General features: G+C 50.2%; 1 long non-coding RNA gene across 1 annotated transcript; it reads right to left on the reverse strand.

Moving 5' to 3' along the window:
• Positions 1–755: 755 nt before the first annotated feature.
• On the reverse strand, positions 756–6689 carry LOC121831158 (uncharacterized). Its single transcript, XR_006074560.2, has 3 exons — positions 6423–6689; positions 3460–3572; positions 756–887 (listed from the first exon to the last, which is right to left on the reverse strand). It is a non-coding gene; the product is annotated as an uncharacterized LOC121831158 (long non-coding RNA).
• Between the last annotated feature and the right edge of the window lie 12336 nt (positions 6690–19025).

Below are 19025 nucleotides of genomic sequence, written 5' to 3' on the forward strand. Positions count from 1 at the left end.
TGTGTGTGTGTGTGTGTGTGTGTGTGTGTGTGTGTGTGTGTGTATGTGTATGTACGTGTGTATGTATGTGTGTAGTGTGTATGTTTAGTGTGTGTGTGTATGTATGTGTGTGCATGTATGTGTGTGTGTGCATGTGTGTATGTATGTGTGTAGTGTGTATGTGTAGTGTGTGTGTATATGTGGCAAGGCGGGGGGCGCCATTTGTTGCTGGAGGGCTTCTCTCCAGGTTCCCCAAGCCCCGCAGTCCCACAATCCACGTATAAAATAATCACTCAGACACTAATATCACTTATAAACTGTATGGCTGTGGCAGGCTTCTTGCTAACTGTTCTTTTATCTTAAATTAACCCATTTTTATAAATCTATACCTTGCCACGTGGCTGGTGGCTTACCGGCGTCTTCACATGCTGCTTCTCTTGGTGGTGGCTGCAGTGTCTCCCCTCAGCCTTCCGCTTCCCAGAATTCTCCTCTCTCCTTGTCCCACTTACTTCCTGCCTGGTCACTGGCCATCAGTGTTTTATTTATATAGAGCAATATCCACAGCACTAGAGGTGTGCCGTTGCTCAGCAGCAGTTTGCTGAACTTTGAACTTTATGGACTCTAAACACTCCAAACCTGTTTGAGGCCCAAGCAGCACAGACGAAGCATTTAATCTTGTGGTCCTCACTCTTGCTCAAGACAGGACCCCACCCCCCCACTCACCCCCACCCCCCCACCCCACCCCCCACCCACCACCCCACCCACCCCCACCACACCCCCGCCAGGCACCACTTCCTGTTCCTCGGCCAGGAGAGGAAACGCTGCAGACAGACACAGGCCATGGAGGCTCCTACGCCAGACAGGGTGACTTCAGGAGATTTCTTCTGGTCTCTCTTTCTTCTGTGCTCCTAATGAGTTTGGATGATCAAAAACCAAACCAAAACAAAAACAACCCCCAAACAAAACAAGCAACAACAAAAACCCAAACAAACCAACAAACCACCCCCCACTTTTTCTCCTCTTCTTTCTTTTTGCCTGATGGGTGTCTTTGTGACTGTTCTGTTGCTGTGATAAAACACCGTGACCAAAGACAGCTTAACAAGGAGAGGGAGTATTGGGCTTATGGTTTCAAGGGACAAGAGGTCGTAACATCTGGAAGGCCCTGTGGTAGGTGGCTGGAACAGGTAACTGAGAGATCACTTTTTCAACAGCAAGCAAGCTTGAAGCAGAGTGTGTGAACTGGAAGTGGGGTGAGGCTGTGGACTCTCAAACTCCACCCCCAGGGATGTACTTCCTCTAGTGAGGGTACACCACTTCTCACTAAACCATCCCAAGATGGACGAACTTAGTTCCTCCTACATGCCGGGAAAGCACCAGGTCATTTTGCATTCTTAAAACTTGAGACAAGGTCTCAAGCAATTTGCTTAGGTGACGCTGAGACTCTCCCTAGACCCTGGCAGACTTGAACATGCAATCCTGTCTCAGCCTCTCAGGCCGCTGGGATTACAGCCTGGCTGGCTGGCTTGACCAAACCAATCACTTTGAAATAATTATAGCCACAGGAAACTGCAGAGTACAGAGAGGGACCATGTGGTGGTATTGTGTTCCCCAAAATATTGTGTACCCTTATAAACTTATCTGGGGTCAGAGAACAGAAAAGCCACTAGATACTTAGGATAGGTGATGGTAGCACACGCCTTTAATCCTAGCATTCCAGAGGCAGAAATCCATGTGCTCAAGGATATAGCCAAGCATGGTGACTCACGCCTTTAATCCCAGAAAGTGAGCCTTTAATCCCAGGGAGTGGTGGTAGAAAGCAGAAAGGTATATAAGGCGTGAGGACCAGAAACTAGAAGCATTTGGCCAGTTAAGCATTTGGCTGGTTAAGCATTTGGCTGGTTAAGCTTTTAGGTTTTGAGCAGCACAGTTCAGCTGAGAGTCATTCGGATATGAAGACACAGAGGCTTCCAGTCTGAGGAAACAAGACCAGCTGAGAAGTTGGCCAGGGGAGGTTAGCTGTGGCTTGTTCTGTCTCTCTGACCTTCCAGTGTTCACCCCAATACCTGGCTCAGGTTTGATTTTGTTAATAAGAACTGCTAAGATTCCTGCTATAGGACCATACACCTCTTACCCATCTCCACCGGGGCCCTCGCTGCACAGTGCAGTGTGAGGCAGGACCAGGAGAGCAGCTCTGACCAGTTTGTGTAGTGCTGGGTCTTTCTGTCAGTGTAGACCGTGTATCCACACCGCAGTCTGCCTCGAGAGTACCAGCCCTTCGTCTCCCCATCCCCAACCCTGAAAGCTGCTTCATTCTCTGTGTTCTGTCAAACATTGTGATGTTCATGGTATCAAACACCACACAGTGCTCTGAGGCTGCCTTTCTTCACCCTCTGTGATGTTGAGTGAATTAATATCTGGTCTGTTGTGTGAATTAATATTTGATTTCTTTGTATTGGTTGAGACTGCAGGTGATGAACGAAGGCCGCTTGTTTACTCCAATATGGAGAAGTACTTTGCTTGTTTCCCATTTGGGGCCTTTACAGATACATCTGCTATGATCATATGAATTCTATATTGCTGAGGTTTTGAGGAGAGTATAGATTTTGATTTCTCTGGAAATGAAATTTCTGGACCACATGACGAGTGCATGCTTAGTTTTGGATGATAGTGCCAACCCGTTTTCCAGAGGGGCAGTACCGATTTACATTCCCACAAACAACGTATAAGAGCTAGTTTCCCAAATTGCCAACTCTTTGGTAGCATTTGGTATTTTTACTACTTTTTATTGAGCTGTTTTAATGTCTATGGAGCGATGACTCAGGTCCTAACAAGGGCTTGGTGCTCATTTGTAGCTGATGTGATGTGAGAAGCTCTTCTTAAAAAATCATTTTTTCTCCCTGAGAATAAACTCCATGTTCTCCAACACAACCAATCGACTCCACTTATTAAATAGCATTTGCCTGATACTTCAAAAAAATCATTTCTGAAAAAGGTGTGTGTGTGTGTGTGTGTGTGTGTGTGTGTGTGTGTGTGTGTGTGTGTGTAGTATCTACAGAGGCCAGAAGAGGGAGTCAGATACTCTGGAGCTGAGTTACAGACAGTTGTGAGCCATCTGATGTGGGTGCTGGGAACTGAACCTGGGTCCTCCACAAGAGGAGCAAGTGCTCTTAACTGCTGAGCCATCTCTCCAATCCCAAAATTTAAAAAAGAAATTAGGAATCTCTTAAATATGTGGGTGGGAGTTAACCACATCTTGCCAAATACACAAGTTTCTTTCCATCTTTGAATATTTTTTCCCCTATAAATTTGAGAATTTTGAAAGTTACCACCTGGATGAAAAGGGTCTCTTCCCAAACGTGTTTTTTCTTTCTTCCTAAACCACTCCGACAGTAACTTAGCAGGTTATCTTGAGAATAAAGACATAAACATGTTATATCTATTAACGTGATTTTCAAAGTATAAATCCCATTGCTTTCTTACTGTAATGTGCTTCCATGAATGTAAAAAGTTTTCACAGCCGTTTTAGAGTCACACACACAGCCTCATCGGTTATTCCAATCTTTTCTTGGCTTTGACCCTCTTAGCCTTCTGTCCTTGGAAAACAAAATAACCCTTATTAACTAGGGGAAGAGCATCCCACAGCAGCTTCACTTGAGCTGAATTAGAACCCCATCCACCAGCTAAGCAAGTCCCTCTGCCAGCCTTCCCTCCTGCCCCTCACCCCCCGCCCTCCCCTCCTGCCCCTCACCCCCCCTTCCCTCCTGCCCCTCACCCCCCCCGCCCTTCCCTCCTGCCCCTCACACCCCCCCCGCCCTTCCCTCCTGCCCCTCACCCCCTGCCCTTCCCTCCTGCCCCTCACCCCCTGCCCTCCCCTCCTGCCTCTCACCCCCTGCCCTCCCCTCCTGCCTCTCACCCCCCTCCCCTCCTGCCCCTCACACCCCCTCCCCTCCTGCCCCTCCCCTCCTGCCCTCCCCTCCTGCCCCTCACCCCCCCTGCCCTTCCCTCCTGCCCCTCACCCCCTGCCCCTCACCCCCAGCCCTTCCCTCCTGCCCCTCACCCCCCCCCCGCCCTTCCCTCCTGCCCCTCACCCCCCCCCCCCGCCCTCCCCTCCTGCCCCTCCCCTCCTGCCCCTCACCCCCCGCCCTTCCCTCCTGCCCCTCACCCCCCCTGCCCTTCCCTCCTGCCCCTCCCCTCCTGCCCCTCACCCCCAGCCCTTCCCTCCTGCCCCTCACCCCCCTGCCCTCCCCTCCTGCCCCCACCCCCCTTCCCTCCTGCCCCTCACCCCCCTTCCCTCCTGCCCCTCACCCCCCGCCCTCCCCTCCTGCCCCTCACCCCCTGCCCTTCCCTCCTGCCCCTCACCCCCCGCCCTTCCCTCCTGCCCCTCACCCCCCGCCCTCCCCTCCTGCCCCTCACCCCCCCTTCCCTCCTGCCCCTCACCCCCCTTCCCTCCTGCCCCTCACCCCCCGCCCTTCCCTCCTGCCCCTCACCCCCCTTCCCTCCTGCCCCTCACCCCCCTTCCCTCCTGCCCCTCACCCCCTGCCCCTCCCCTCCTGCCCCTCACCCCCCGCCCTTCCCTCCTGCCCCTCACCCCCCCCCTGCCCTTCCCTCCTGCCCCTCCCCTCCTGCCCCTCACCCCCAGCCCTTCCCTCCTGCCCCTCACCCCCCCGCCCTCCCCTCCTGCCCCCACCCCCCTTCCCTCCTGCCCCTCACCCCCCTTCCCTCCTGCCCCTCACCCCCTGCCCTCCCCTCCTGCCCCTCACCCCCTGCCCTTCCCTCCTGCCCCTCACCCCCCGCCCTTCCCTCCTGCCCCTCACCCCCCGCCCTTCCCTCCTGCCCCTCACCCCCCCTTCCCTCCTGCCCCTCACCCCCCGCCCTTCCCTCCTGCCCCTCACCCCCCCTTCCCTCCTGCCCCTCACCCCCCGCCCTTCCCTCCTGCCCCCACCCCCTTCCCTCCTGCCCCTCACCCCCTTCCCTCCTGCCCCTCACCCCCCGCCCTTCCCTCCTGCCCCTCACCCCCCGCCCTTCCCTCCTGCCCCTCACCCCCTGCCCTTCCCTCCTGCCCCTCACCCCCTGCCCTCCCCTTCTGCCCCTCACCCCCCCTCCCCTCCTGCCCCTCACCCCCCCTCCCCTCCTGCCCCTCACTCCCCCTCCCCTCCTGCCCCTCACCCCCCCTCCCCTCCTGCCCCTCACCCCCCCTCCCCTCCTGCCCCTCACCCCCCCTCCCCTCCTGCCCCTCACCCCCCCTCCCCTCCTGCCCCTCACCCCCCCTCCCCTCCTGCCCCTCACCCCCCCTCCCCTCCTGCCCCTCACCCCCCTCCCCTCCTGCCCCTCACCCCCTGCCCTTCCCTCCTGCCCCTCACCCCCCTTCCCTCCTGCCCCTCACCCCCCCCCCCGCCCTTCCCTCCTGCCCCTCACCCCCCGCCCTTCCCTCCTGCCCCTCACCCCCTGCCCTCCCCTCCTGCCCCTCACTCCCCCCCCTTCCCTCCTGCCCCTCACCCCCCTTCCCTCCTGCCCCTCACCCCCTGCCCTCCCCTCCTGCCCCTCACTCACCCCCCTCCCCTCCTGCCCCTCACCCCCTTCCCTCCTGCCCCTCACCCCCCGCCCTTCCCTCCTGCCCCTCACCCCCTTCCCTCCTGCCCCTCACCCCCTGCCCTTCCCTCCTGCCCCTCACCCCCCCTGCCCTTCCCTCCTGCCCCTCACCCCCTTCCCTCCTGCCCCTCACCCCCCGCCCTTCCCTCCTGCCCCTCACCCCCCTTCCCTCCTGCCCCTCACCCCCCTTCCCTCCTGCCCCTCACCCCCCCTTCCCTCCTGCCCCTCACCCCCCTTCCCTCCTGCCCCTCACCCCCCCTTCCTTCCTGCCCCTCACCCCCTTCCCTCCTGCCCCTCACCCCCTTCCCTCCTGCCCCTCACCCCCTTCCCTCCTGCCCCTCACCCCCCCTTCCCTCCTGCCCCTCACCCCCCTTCCCTCCTGCCCCTCACCCCCCCTTCCCTCCTGCCCCTCACCCCCTTCCCTCCTGCCCCTCACCCCCCTTCCCTCCTCCCCCTCACCCCCCCCCGCCCTTCCCTCCTGCCCCTCACCCCCTGCCCTCCCCTTCTGCCCCTCACCCCCCCCTCCCCTCCTGCCCCTCACCCCCTGCCCTTCCCTCCTGCCCCTCACCCCCCTTCCCTCCTGCCCCTCACCCCCTTCCCTCCTGCCCCTCACCCCCTTCCCTCCTGCCCCTCACCCCCCGCCCTTCCCTCCTGCCCCTCACCCCCCCTCCCCTTCTGCCCCTCACCCCCCCTCCCCTCCTGCCCCTCACCCCCCCCCCTCCTGCCCCTCACCCCCTGCCCTTCCCGATTTTCCATTGCCAACTCCTTTGCACAGCTTGACTTGGTGACAGCTGTGTCCTGTGGGTCCAAAGGTTTCCAAAGCCATTAAAAGCAAACAAACAAAAACAGCTCACCTCTCCTCTGGTTTAGGTATAAATGGCAGCTCCAAAATGCTAGAGATGGTGCTTTGAGGAGGCTGATTCAAGGTTGAGGGCAGTGTCCTGTCTGGCTTCCTCAGAATCAGAGCAGGGGAAAAGAGCTTGGTCAGGTGGTCTCTGGAGGACGTCTCCACACAGGGAAAGGAGGACGGCGCGCTGGCCGTGTGACATCAGGGTAACTGCTGTGGGCAGCAGGGCTTGACCTGGCAGCTGTTGCCTTCTAGAATGTTCCGTCCAGAGAATGGGAGGCTGGGTATCTGTCCTCTGGCTAAAGAGGTTGCTGTGGAGCTTTCCCTGTCCTATAGAAGTTAACTAACTGTTGACCTCTAGCTTCAGGGAGGGGGCAAACTGGGGTCAGGGTGGGCTTCATTTGTGCTTGAGAGGCAGGTTGACGTGTGAACCCACACTGAACTCTACCAAGAGTGGTAACCGAAGTCAGAGGTGAGTGACTATGTCACAGGGGCCTGAAGCTCCTGGCGAACCATCCCTTCTGAGTCCCCTGTCCCTCCTCGCTCTGCCTAGAGTGGTGATCTCCAACAGACAGATTATCTGTTCATTGCCATCCAAGTCATAGGATGGAACCTTAGGAAAAAGACCAGTCTCCAGCTTCCTTCTGGCCTGTTGGCTTGCCCACATCCTGCCTCTGCAGAGACACCTGTGTTTGAGGACATCTTATAGCCTTGATGACCCCAAAGAAGGCTTCTCTCCCAGAGAAAATTGCAGTTGGAATTGCAGAGATGGCCCAAAGGGTCAGGATGCTTGCTGGGCAGGCATGAGGACCTGAGTTCCAATCTTGAGCCTCCACATAGAAAGCCAGGCCTGGTCATACACTGGTCCATGAGTCCAGGACTGTAGAGGGGCGGAGACAGGAGGTCTCTGGGACTTTCTGCCCACCCACCTAGCTCCAGGCTCAGTGAGAAACTGTGCTTCAAAGGACTAAGATAGAGGGTGACAGAGAAGGACGCCTCTTCTGACCTATACACACACACACACAGAGAGAGAGGGGGGGGGCGGGCAAAGGGTCACCTCACCTGGCTTGGAATGTCTTTTCCGTGGGTCTCACCTGGCTCACAGTCCAGCAAGACTCTCCCACGGCTGAGTTCAATACCACCCTGGGTTACTACGGCCCCACAAACTTGCCCTGCTTGCTTTAATCTGTGTACTATGCCTTCCTGTGTGAATTGGGGACTTCCATGGGACACAGTGAGGTGTTCAGTTTATTCACAGGTTCTAAGGTCCTGTCGGAACCAGCAAGTATTTGTAGAAACAAAGGAGGGAGGGGAAGGGGAAGCGGAGAGAAGGCGGTTGCCAGGAGATAAAGCAATTTGCTTGTCAAAGTTGCCAAAGATAAGTCACCTGACACACACGGGGAATTCCCAGAACAACTTCGCACCGAGATTCTTAACTCAATCTATTGCAAAACTCCCTACTTATTTAGGTACTTTGCCTCTTATTACTGTTTAAGATGCTCCAAGGGTCAGTGACTCAGACCACCGGGTGACTTGGCTGTGGTTTCCTGTGAGTCAGGCCTGCTAGACAGCCCTGGACAGAGGTGAACGGGAAACTAGGCCAGAGGAAAGCGACAGACAACAGACATGCAGGAGGCCTCCGCCCCGGCACTCCGGCCAGAAGGGCAGACAAACTGTGAACCCCAGACACTTGTGCCTGAGTGGGTGAGGTTATTCTTATGTCAACCTGAAGGTGGTGGTGGGTGAGGAGGACTGGAGTGCAGCCACAGCCTTCCCTGAGCAGAGCCGGCCTGATGGAGGATGCAGGGAGAGCGGACCAGGGGGAAGGCCAGCGGTTTTCTTCCAGTATTGGGGTCAAAGCCCCAAAGCAAACAGTGACTGCTGTGGCCTCCCTGGCTCTCTTCCCCTTCTGCCTCTTGTGGCCTTTCACCCCTACTTAACGTCTTCTAAGATTCACACCTGTCTGTGATACAGGGTACACGTGTGCATGTCACCACAGGAGACAAAGAACAAGAGTGGACATGTCCGCTGCATTTCCTTGAGAGCACAATGACATGAAGCATCCCCAGGAAGAAGCTGCCACAGCCTTAGTCCTCCTCACAGCCCACAGCAGCTGCCTGGTTTCCACTCATCTCAGGTCTCAGGATAGGTACCATCTAAACCAACTGGGAGGGAGCCAGCAGAGGGCCAGGTGCTTGCTGCACGGGCTTGAGGACCAGATGCATCCTCAGCTCACACCTAAACAGCAGGCTGTGGCAGCACATGCATGTAACCCCAGTGCGGGAACCCAGGGCCCTGCACTTTGCAGCAGGATGGTGGTCTGTTATTTCCCCCAGGCTGGGGGACCTAGTGCAATCTAGCTAACTCTCAGAACCTCAGGCTCAGTTAAGGAGCGGAATCTTGATACCAACATCATGGGGGTCTAGTTGGTTAATGGAGCCTCAGTGGGGTCACAGAAGGAAACCTTACTCCAGGGGGTGCGTGGCTCTTCCCTACAATGAGTTTGGCATCTCTAACTTCCTGCCTCACTGGATTCTCAGGCCGGGAGAGGAGACTCTATAATTAGGCTATTCTACTATGGAATTCCTCCCAGCCTCATGCCTCTCTGTTTTCCTCCAATTGTCTGCGCCTTCCTTTCCCACCCACAATGTGAAGCTGGTGTTGTGTGTGCAGGAAATGTGTTAAACGAGCCGATGTTTGTGTTACTGCCTGGTTGCAGGAGCCTCGCTCCCTGGGGAATGTCTGAAATGTGGTCGGGCGGGCCAGCCCACATTCCCACCAGCACTGTACCAGAAGATTGTCATTTGCAAAAAGTCCTGTGAGCGCCATGCGTTGCCTATGGGCACAGGCTTCAGAGGCCCAGGTCCAGGCTACACCCAGCACTGCCCCTGAGCCTGGCTGAGACCCTGCTATGTGAATGACGTTCCAAACATCAACATAGCTCTCCAGAAAACTCACAGGAGTTGAATTAAAATAAGAGGAGGTATTTTGAAACTTGTAATGGGAGGTTCCCTGTAGGAAGCTGGGAAGTGAGCTCCTTTAGAATCTCTAACACAGCATGCTGCAGCTAACAGAGTGAGTGAAAACTACTACTGGTTCACAGGCCAAATCCAGGCCACCACTTGTTTAAATAAAGTTTTATTGAGACACAGCCATTGTTTACACATATTCTGAGGCTGCCTTTTTGCTACAGCAGGACTCAGGCTACAACAGACTGCATGGCCCACAAGCCAAAATACTTAATATCTGGCTCTTTGTAGGTTTGCTGATCCCTGACTTGAAACAAGCTTCTAAAACTGCAGGTTTATGTGATGACGTGGCAGGTCATGAAGCTTTGCAATCATGAAGGGCTTCAGAATGCACAACAGACAAAAATTAATTCAAATTCAAAACATAGCATGAATCCAAGGTGTGCCTGGCAGTGCTCAGCTGTGTTGCACAGCATCAGGTCACTGCAGCCTTGAACATATGACACAAGTAGTCTGCGCTGTGCATACATTCACACCACACAACACCAAGAGTGCCACCTGAATCATCTCAGCTCGGATTTGAGACTATTGCATGATGTGAACTGTGGGGTTTACACATTACATACAAAGTCTCCTACCCTTACAGAAGCATAATTGTTTACATGTGGAAAACTAGGACTTTTAATATTTTCTAACCATTATTCCTAAGCACATAAGCATCAGATGAGCATATCTTTAGATTGTATCATATTAGACAAACAGGCCCCTTCATCTCATTGATTTGCAAATTTACTTTCCTCTCCAACAAAAGTTGCATTATACAAGTTGTTTAAAAATATAATTACTTTGTGATTTATTATCAATAAATGTTTCATTTATATGTCTGTTTCATGTACATATTTACCTGGGATCACATAAGATTTCTTCGGAGAAAAGAGATCATCAAATGGGAGAAGTTCAAAAAGGCTTAATCACACATACACATACACACAGATGCATAGAGACACATACACACACACACACACACACACACACACACACACACACACACAGACATATGCACCCATGCAGACACACACACGGCTCAGGGGCTGTTGTTGTTTGTTTTTTACTCTTTTGGGGCCCTCCACCCAGCTCCCAAACAAATCACACACATGGAGGCTTATTCTTAATTATAAATGCCCAGTCTTAGCTTGGCTTGTTTCTTGCCAGCTTTCCTTAACTTATAATATCCCCTTTCCCGTTTCCTCTGGGCTTTTCTCATTCTTATTTCTGTAAATCTTACTCTTACTCCATGGTTTGCTGTGCAGCTGGATGGCTGACCCCTGGAGTCCTTCTTCTCTGGCTCCTTCTTTTTTCATTCCTCCATCTCTTTTTTTTTCTTGCTCCTCCAAGATTTTTCCTTTTATATATTTTCTCTGCCTGGCAGCCCCAACTATCTCTCTCTCTCTCTTTCTTGCCTTGTTATTGGCTGTTCAGCTCTTTATTAGACCATCAGGTGTTTCAGATAGGCAAAGTAACACAGGTTCACAGAGTTAAACAAATACAGCATAAACAAAAGTAACAATCCTTAAAATCATATTCTGTAACAAGGGGCCATCAAGGAAAAGGGAGTAGAAGGACTGTGAGAGCCAGAGGCTGGGGGGGCAAGATGGAAACATTGTCTTCTGTTGCGACAGGACCATTACGAACATGAACTCACAGCAGCTGTGGGTGCCTGAACACAGCAAAGCCAGGCTAGATTCTAGCACAGACGGGGAAGTGGCTCACAAGTCCCCATCCCTGACCAAGGAGCTAGGGATCGTTGTTGGCGTCTGGGGGAAGCCATTTGTCTTTAAGTGTGTGGCCTCAGGTAGGTTGTCCACACTCCAGTGAACAGCTCACACCCAGGAGGATATGGACAGCACAAATTGGAGTTGATGGGGGAAATATGATGACATGAAGTTGAGGGGTAGAAGGGAGCTGAGGGTGCATCTGAGAGGAACTAAGAGAGGTGCAGGGATGAACATGATCAAAATACACGATACAGCATTTTCAAATAGTTGATATATGTATGTACACATACACGTGTGTATATACACACAGAATCCTGCCCTAAAGCATATGCTAAAAATCCCTGGCACATAGCTGATGGTCAGTACTGGTTGACAAAAACACACCCAGGTCCCTGTGCAGATGTGAGCCAAGGACTGTGCGCAGATGCTGAGGCACAGGCAGGCTCGCTCCTGTGCATGACTGAAGATCTGGGTCTTATCGTCTCTGGACAGGTGTCCCCGGGCTTGCAGGCAGCCCTTTTCATGGTTCCCCAGGCACTCTAGGCGTCACATTGGGCCCCTTTGAATTCCCAGATACCTGGGCCTCTGACTCTGGGCTCTTTAGTAAAATAAATATACTTTAAGAAATTAGGAGGAACAAAACCTCAGCAACAATTCATGTCATGAAGGTCACAGACTTTGCCTGTTCAGAACACCTTTCCATAGCGTTAGGTCGACAAGATGGCTGTAGCAACCTCCGAGTCACACCTTCGTCCTCTGTTCCAAAGGTGGTGGGGTGGGGAGGAGACAGGCGGAGAACGGTGCTGGTGTGCAATGCTCTCACGTCATATTACCCAGAAGTCCCCGGAAGCCTCCCTACCCAGCTCCTGTGCCAGGCCCAGCTCTTAGGCCACCTTTGAACCAATCACTCATTAAAGAAAACATGGTACAACTGTGTTAATTGCTTTCCGAGCAGAGGAAATCTTTGCTTTGGCTCATGCTGAAGCAGCAGGAGCTCCGGCCTGCTTGTTCACATCTCCCTGGACCAGGAATCAGAGAGCGGACAGGAAGCAGGGCCAGGACATAAGCCTCAAGGCTCACCTCCCACTCACCCACTTCCTCTAGCTCTAAGCTCCACCTCCCCAAACAGCACCAACTGCCTGGGAACCTTGTTCAAACGCTGGAGCCTGTCGGGAGGTTTCCCCTCTGACCCTCAGGACCCACTTGCTGCTTGCATACTTGGCACTCACTCTCCTGACAGATGAAAGCTGGAGAGACAGTTTTGTGTGGATTTAGATCCAAGTTTATTCTATGTGGTGTGGCCAACCTACAAGCCAAAAAGTTACGTTTCCTAAAGAACCTGGCAGAGACCGGGGCACAGTGGTGCCTGTCTTTGATTTCATGATGTGAGCAGAGGCAGGCAGATCTTTGATTTCAAGCCCAGCCTGGTCTATATGGTGAGTCCCAGGCCAGTCGGAGCTATACAGAGAGACCTTGTATTGAAAACAAAGAACCTGGCAAAGGTACACACACAGGATCTGGAGTCCCACATGCAGGATCAAGTGATCCCAAACAAAAAGCACCTATGCAATTTAAGCCTGCAAACAAAAGTCACAAAATCACATTGTGGAAAGAACTAGGGCAGCAGACACACCCTGGGGGAGCAGGGGGCCAATGGGTTAAAAGGTAGAAAAACAGCCGGATGGGAACAGCTAGCACATACATATATTTAGATCGTGATACATACAATGAGAAACCAAAACCCCATGGGTGCGGTGCTGTGATCTGAGGGACTTAGAGGCTGGGAAAGAAATAAAGCATTTAAACAACTCCACTGAGGTCAAATGGACCCACAATCAACTGTGCATATTTACATGTGCAATTTAACACTTCCATGCATGTGACACACTAGCAAAACTAAACCCACCAACAGGATGGCGAGTGCTGCTCATCCCGAGACGCTCTCATGCCCCTTGTACCCCCTGCCACCTTTCTCTACCTCCTCTCCGACACACTAAGAAAATATTATCTCTTTATTGTGTGTATGTGTATCTGCCACACCACACATGTGACCAGAGGACGACTTGGAAGGGTCTCCTCACCTAGGAAGTAGGTTGTGGGGATCACGCTTAGGTCATCAGCCGTGGTGGCAAGTGCCCCAAGAGCCTTCATTCTAAACACGCGGTGCTTCCCGCCTGTCCGGTTTGCTGCTTTACTCGGCGTATTTTAATTTCTCTGTGACTTCTGCTTTCATCCTCCTCTTTATTATGCCTGCTGTGCCAGCGGCCGGGCTTCTTCTCCCTTCTCCCAGCTTCACTGTTGTTTTTACAGCTGTGTCCTTTTTCTTCCTACCTGTTGTCAAATGCGTGTGTGTGGTGAGGCCTCCTTGTACTCTAATAAAATCTGCCTGAAGATCAGAGGACAAAACAAGCCACTGGATTAGACATAGAGGCCAGGCAGTGGTGGTACATACCTTTAATCTTAGCACTTGGGAGGCAGAGATCCATCTATCTGTATCTCTGTGAGTTCAAGATCACACTGGACAACATAAGATTGATCCAGTCTAGGAGAGAAAGAGCCAGGCAGTGGTGGCTCACACCTTTAACCCCAGTATTTGGGAAGCACACACACCATTAATCCCAGCACTAGGAAGGTTGAGATAGGAAGTAAAATGGCTGGGTAGAGAAAGGTATATAAGGTGTGAGGAGACAGGAACTAGAGGCCCTTTCTGCTGAGGACTCAGAGGCATTTAGTCTGAGGATTCAGTCTGAGGCAGGATCAGCTGAGGAGTTGGCGAAGTGAGAAGTGGCTGTGGTTTGTTTCCTCTGATCTTTCAGCATTTACCCCAATATCTGGCTCCAGGTTTTTATTATAAAACCATTTATTTGTGCAATAAGTGTGTGCATTTACATGTGTGTGAGTGTGTGTATCTGTGTGTCCATGTGTGTCTCTGTGTGTGTACATGTATGTCTGTGTGTGTCCATGTGTGTCTGTGTGTGTATGTCTCTGAGTGTGCCTGTGTGTGTGCTTATATGTGTGTGCATATTTGTACTATTTTGTTTTGTTTGAGACAGGGTCTCTCTGTGTAGCCTTGGCTGTCCTAAGAACTCTCTAAGCAAACCAGGCTGGCCTCTAACAGAGATCCACCTGCCTCTGCCTCCTGGAGTCCTGGGATTAAAGATGTGCACCACCATATCAGGCTTGTATTTGCATTTTTTATCCAATTTATTTGAAAGCTGTGGGAGCTATTTTTACTAGGATAATGGAAACACTTTGGAGTTCTAGATAATTGGGGTTTCTGTCATCATACTTATATCAAGCATGACACTTGTGTATGTAGTTGGAAGTTTTCCTGTGTCCTGGCCGGCTGGTGGTTGGGACAAATCTCTCCCACTTGCATCCCCCAAGTAAATACACATAGGCTTATATTAATTATAACTGTAGGGCCATTAGCTCAGGCTTATTACTGACTAGCTCTTACACTTAATTTAACCCATAATTCTTATCTATGTTTAGCCACGTGGTTTGGTACCTTTTCTCAGTTCTGCCTTGTCATCTTGCTTCCTCTGTGTCTGGCTGGTGACTCCTGACTCTGCTCTTCCTCTTCCCAGAATTCTCCTTGTCTGCTTATCCCGCCTATACTTCCTGCATGACTACTGGCCAATCAGCATTTTATTTATCAACCAATCAGAGCAACACATTCACAGCATACAGAAAGACATCCCACAGCATGTGCACTTGTGTGTATGTGTATGTGGATGCTCTTGGTAAAACTGAGCTATCTGTGCACTTTCATTCTTTCCCACAATGCTCTCTCTCTCAACTTCTCAAGTTTATTTTAATCACAACCTTGACTTTAAATCCAAGTTCAGAAGCTGGAGAGATGGTTCAGTGGTTAGGAGTGCTGTCTGCTCTTGCAGAAGACCCAAGTTTGGTTCCCAGAAGCCATGTCAGGTGGCTCACAACTACCTGTAACTCCAGTTCCCGGGGATCTGATGCCTTCTTCGGTCTTCCATAGGTACCCATACACACATGTGTACACACACACACACACACACACACACACACACTATATACACACACACACACACTATATATATATATATATATATATATATATATATATATATCCACTAATATTTTTATATATCCAAGATAAAAATATTGGAGTAGTTATTTAATGTAAGAATTTATTCAAAATATTCATAACAATTTTATGACAAGATATATAATTACACAACAGAACAAGATTCATTATTATGAATCTTTTTCCATGTTTATGCTCAAATCATTCCTTATACAGTTAACTACAATTATTTGCTCAGCGAACCAAACCCTAAGCTTCATCCATTATCTTTTGCTATATTTCTTTTCTGTTTTTCAAAGACTCTGCATATTTTATATGGAACCAACCAATCCATTCATGCAGAATAGCAACAACAAACCAGAGCCTCAATGTAGATATGGCCAAATCTAACCTGTCCAGCTGCCTGTGTTGATGGATGGATGGCCATCAGGACAGTGTGTGCAAATCCTAACAGATCCGGCAGGGTCTCCTCCAGTGCCATCTCTTGGAGCTCACCTGAATTTATTAGCAGTTTCTACTCTAATTTGTTGGGGTGAAATGCTTTTGCTATTGTCTCCTGACAAGAATCTTGATTTTGAAAGTCTTGTGGGAAGACATGGTGAGAGAGTGTGCCGGGCAGAACACAGGAGGGCAGAGTGTGAAAGGAGAAGACACACTTAATTGATTATTTATTTATTTTGAGTAGAGGTCTCCCTACATAGCCCTGGCTGTCCTGGAACTTGCTATGCAGACAAGGCTAGCCTAAACTCACAAGAAATTCACCTGCTCTGCCTCCCAAGTTCTGGGATTAAAGGTATATACCACCACACCAGGAAGCCATAATTCTTCTACATCATGTTTTCTCCTCATACATGAGTGATTTTGGATGATTGTGATTTGGGTAGGGTTAAGGGGTTGAGGCAGGGTCTCACTCTCTAGCCCAAGCTTAGCCCAGGTGTGCTTCAAGCTCAAATCAGTCCTCCAGCCTCAACCTCCCAAGTGCTGGGAATACAGATGTGAGTCGCTGCATCTGGCTATGATGTTTTTAACACCACAGGTCTACCTTTTTCTTTTTTTCTGTCAGAAAACAGAATGAAGAATGGAAGTGGGCTGCATTCTTTCATAAAACTTTGTCTTTCTGGAAAGTTCTCTTCATTTACCTCCCCCAGGAGTATTACTTATTGTCTGTAACCATGTCCCACTTTCCGCTGATCCTTAGAGTTGCAGAAAAAAAGCAAGCTGTCAGCGTGCTGAACATTGTTGTTTTCATCTGTGTAATGACTTGCAATTTCCCCCTTGTTCTTAAAAATGATCTGAATTTGACAAGACATTTCTGAGTGTGTCTCTTGTTTTTGTTCTTACTATGTGTGTGTGTGTGTGTGTGTGTGTGTGTGTGTGTGTGTGTATGTGTGTGTGTATGTGTGTGTGTGTGTGTTTTACTATTTTTGAAACAGTCTCTAAGTGGCCCAAACAAACTCCTCATCTTCCCACCTCAGCCTCAAGCATACTGAGATTATGGGCACGCACCCCCATAATCAGCTCTACATGCCCTTCCTCATATTAATGGAGTCTTTTCCACGTGGATCAGTAGGTTTTATTTCACTCCCTGATTCCATTTTTCATGACTGATCTTTTTTGCTCACGATGAATTCAGTTTTCTATGCTTATAATCAATCTCTGACGTTTCTTCATACTCCAATAATTCATCAAACCACCTTCACATTCAAATGGCTTGTTCATGCCATAACTGTGACCTCCACTTATGCTGGCCACAATGATTTCCTAAATCCAAAATTCTTCAACTATGGATGGTAACCCATGGGTGCCTGAATGCAGGACTCACAAAAACACAACATAGTAAAAGGTTTCTGGATGTGCCATGACCTGAAGTTAACACAGAATCAGACACACAAAGAGTCCCGAGTGCTTCTGGCCCTGCCAGCCTGTGCTACCCGACGTGACTTCACTGCAGCCTTGGCTCCGAACACACATACACCTTGCACTGTGAATTCCCCTCACATCACGGAGCACCAACAAAAGCTGTGGGAAAACCTGAGTTCACGCTGGACTAAGTCACATCAATGGTTTAATTATAGAAAAACAAAAGATTTGTAATCTTGTCCTACCATTGGTTCTCAGTGTGTATCAAATTAGCCTGTCTTTGGATTGGGTCACACTAAAATGCTAAAATGTTTGACTTCTAAATTTCCTGTCCAAATTTGAGTTTGCTGATCTGATTCTGTAAAAAAAAAAAAATTGTTAAATGAAATTTGTCTTGGGATTATGACAGAGTTTCCAACAGTTTCTGAAATGACCCCAAATATTTTGTACTATGGGGTTTATGTGAACCAGCATTCTTGGCCTTGACAATTATAAGATCAAAATATGAATCAACTCTGAGGAGCACTGCAGATATAATACATCCTGCAGTGTCAAGATTCAGCCGAGATTTAATTCTTATGTAAAAATAAACAAGCCCATCCATTTTGTTAGTATGCAAATTTGCTTTCATCTTTAATAAATGATAAGGTTATACATGTGCTAAAGAATTCTTTTGAAATAAATCTATGACTTATTGGGAAGTGTCTGACTGATATTCCTATTTTACTTGGAGCCATGTGAACATTTCTCAGGTGAAAAGGTGGTAAGCAGGAAAGCTGAGAAGCCCAGCTCTGAGTAAACCAACGGTCTGTGCTGATGTCAGAGTTCTCTCTGTGTAGGGTCAATCCTGAAGGAGGAAGTCCTCGAGATGGGGACTCACTCCTGGGGCCTCCACTAGAGATGCGTGTGTCATCCATGGCCACCATCATCTCAGGAGGTGCGAACTAGCAGAGGAGACAGACAGTGGCAAGGTTCACTCTGAGTGCAAATCTCCACTCACACTCAGCACCTGAGTGCAAATCTCCACTCACACTCAGCACCTGAGTGCAAATCTCCACTCACACTCAGCACCTGAGTGCAAATCTCCACTCACACTCAGCACAAGGGGTTTCTGGAGTCCTTCCATGCTCGCTTTGGACCACTGGCAATTCCAGGCACCTCCATGTCATTAACTGGACTGGTGGAGCCCTTCAAGGGTGAGGATGGACCCTTCTGCTGCTCATGGTGTATGGCAGACATGAACACAGTGTAGCAAGCTTTCTTGTCAGACTATCTTTGGACCACCAGCCCATAAATAATGACCCAGAGACTTATTAATTATGAAAGCTTGGCCTTATCTTAGGCTTTCCTCAACTAGCTCTTATAACTTAATTAACCCATATTTTTTTAATGTATGTTCTACCATGTGGCTTGGTTACCTCTTTTTAGTACGGCACATCTGACTTGCTCTGAGTCTGCTGGCAAAATCTCGTGTCTAGATTCCTCCTTCCAGTTTCTCTATCTCTGTCCAGAAGTCCCACCTATACCTCCTGCCTCGCTATTGGCAGTTCAGCTTTTTATTTCACCAGTAATAGCAATATATCCTCACACAGTGTACACAAATATTCCACAACAACACAGTCTGTTCCTTTATTCATTCACCCAACAATTTCATGAACATCTCTCTGCACCAAGCCCAGCCCTACTCATTAAGATGCAATGTCAGTAAGGTTCCACCTTATGGTGCTTTATTTTATTTTATTTTATTTTATTTTTTTTCGAGACAGGGTTTCTCTGTGTAGCTTTGCACCTTTCCTGGGACTCACTTGGTAGTCCAGGCTGGCCTCGAACTCACAGAGATCCTCCTGGCTCTGCCTCCCGAGTGCTGGGATTAAAGGCGTGCGCCACCACCGCCCGGCGCTTTATTTTATTTTATATATTTTTAAAAGACTTATTTATTA

This window comes from Peromyscus maniculatus, chromosome 7 (assembly GCF_049852395.1).
Source record: "Peromyscus maniculatus bairdii isolate BWxNUB_F1_BW_parent chromosome 7, HU_Pman_BW_mat_3.1, whole genome shotgun sequence".
NCBI lineage: Eukaryota > Metazoa > Chordata > Mammalia > Rodentia > Cricetidae > Peromyscus > Peromyscus maniculatus.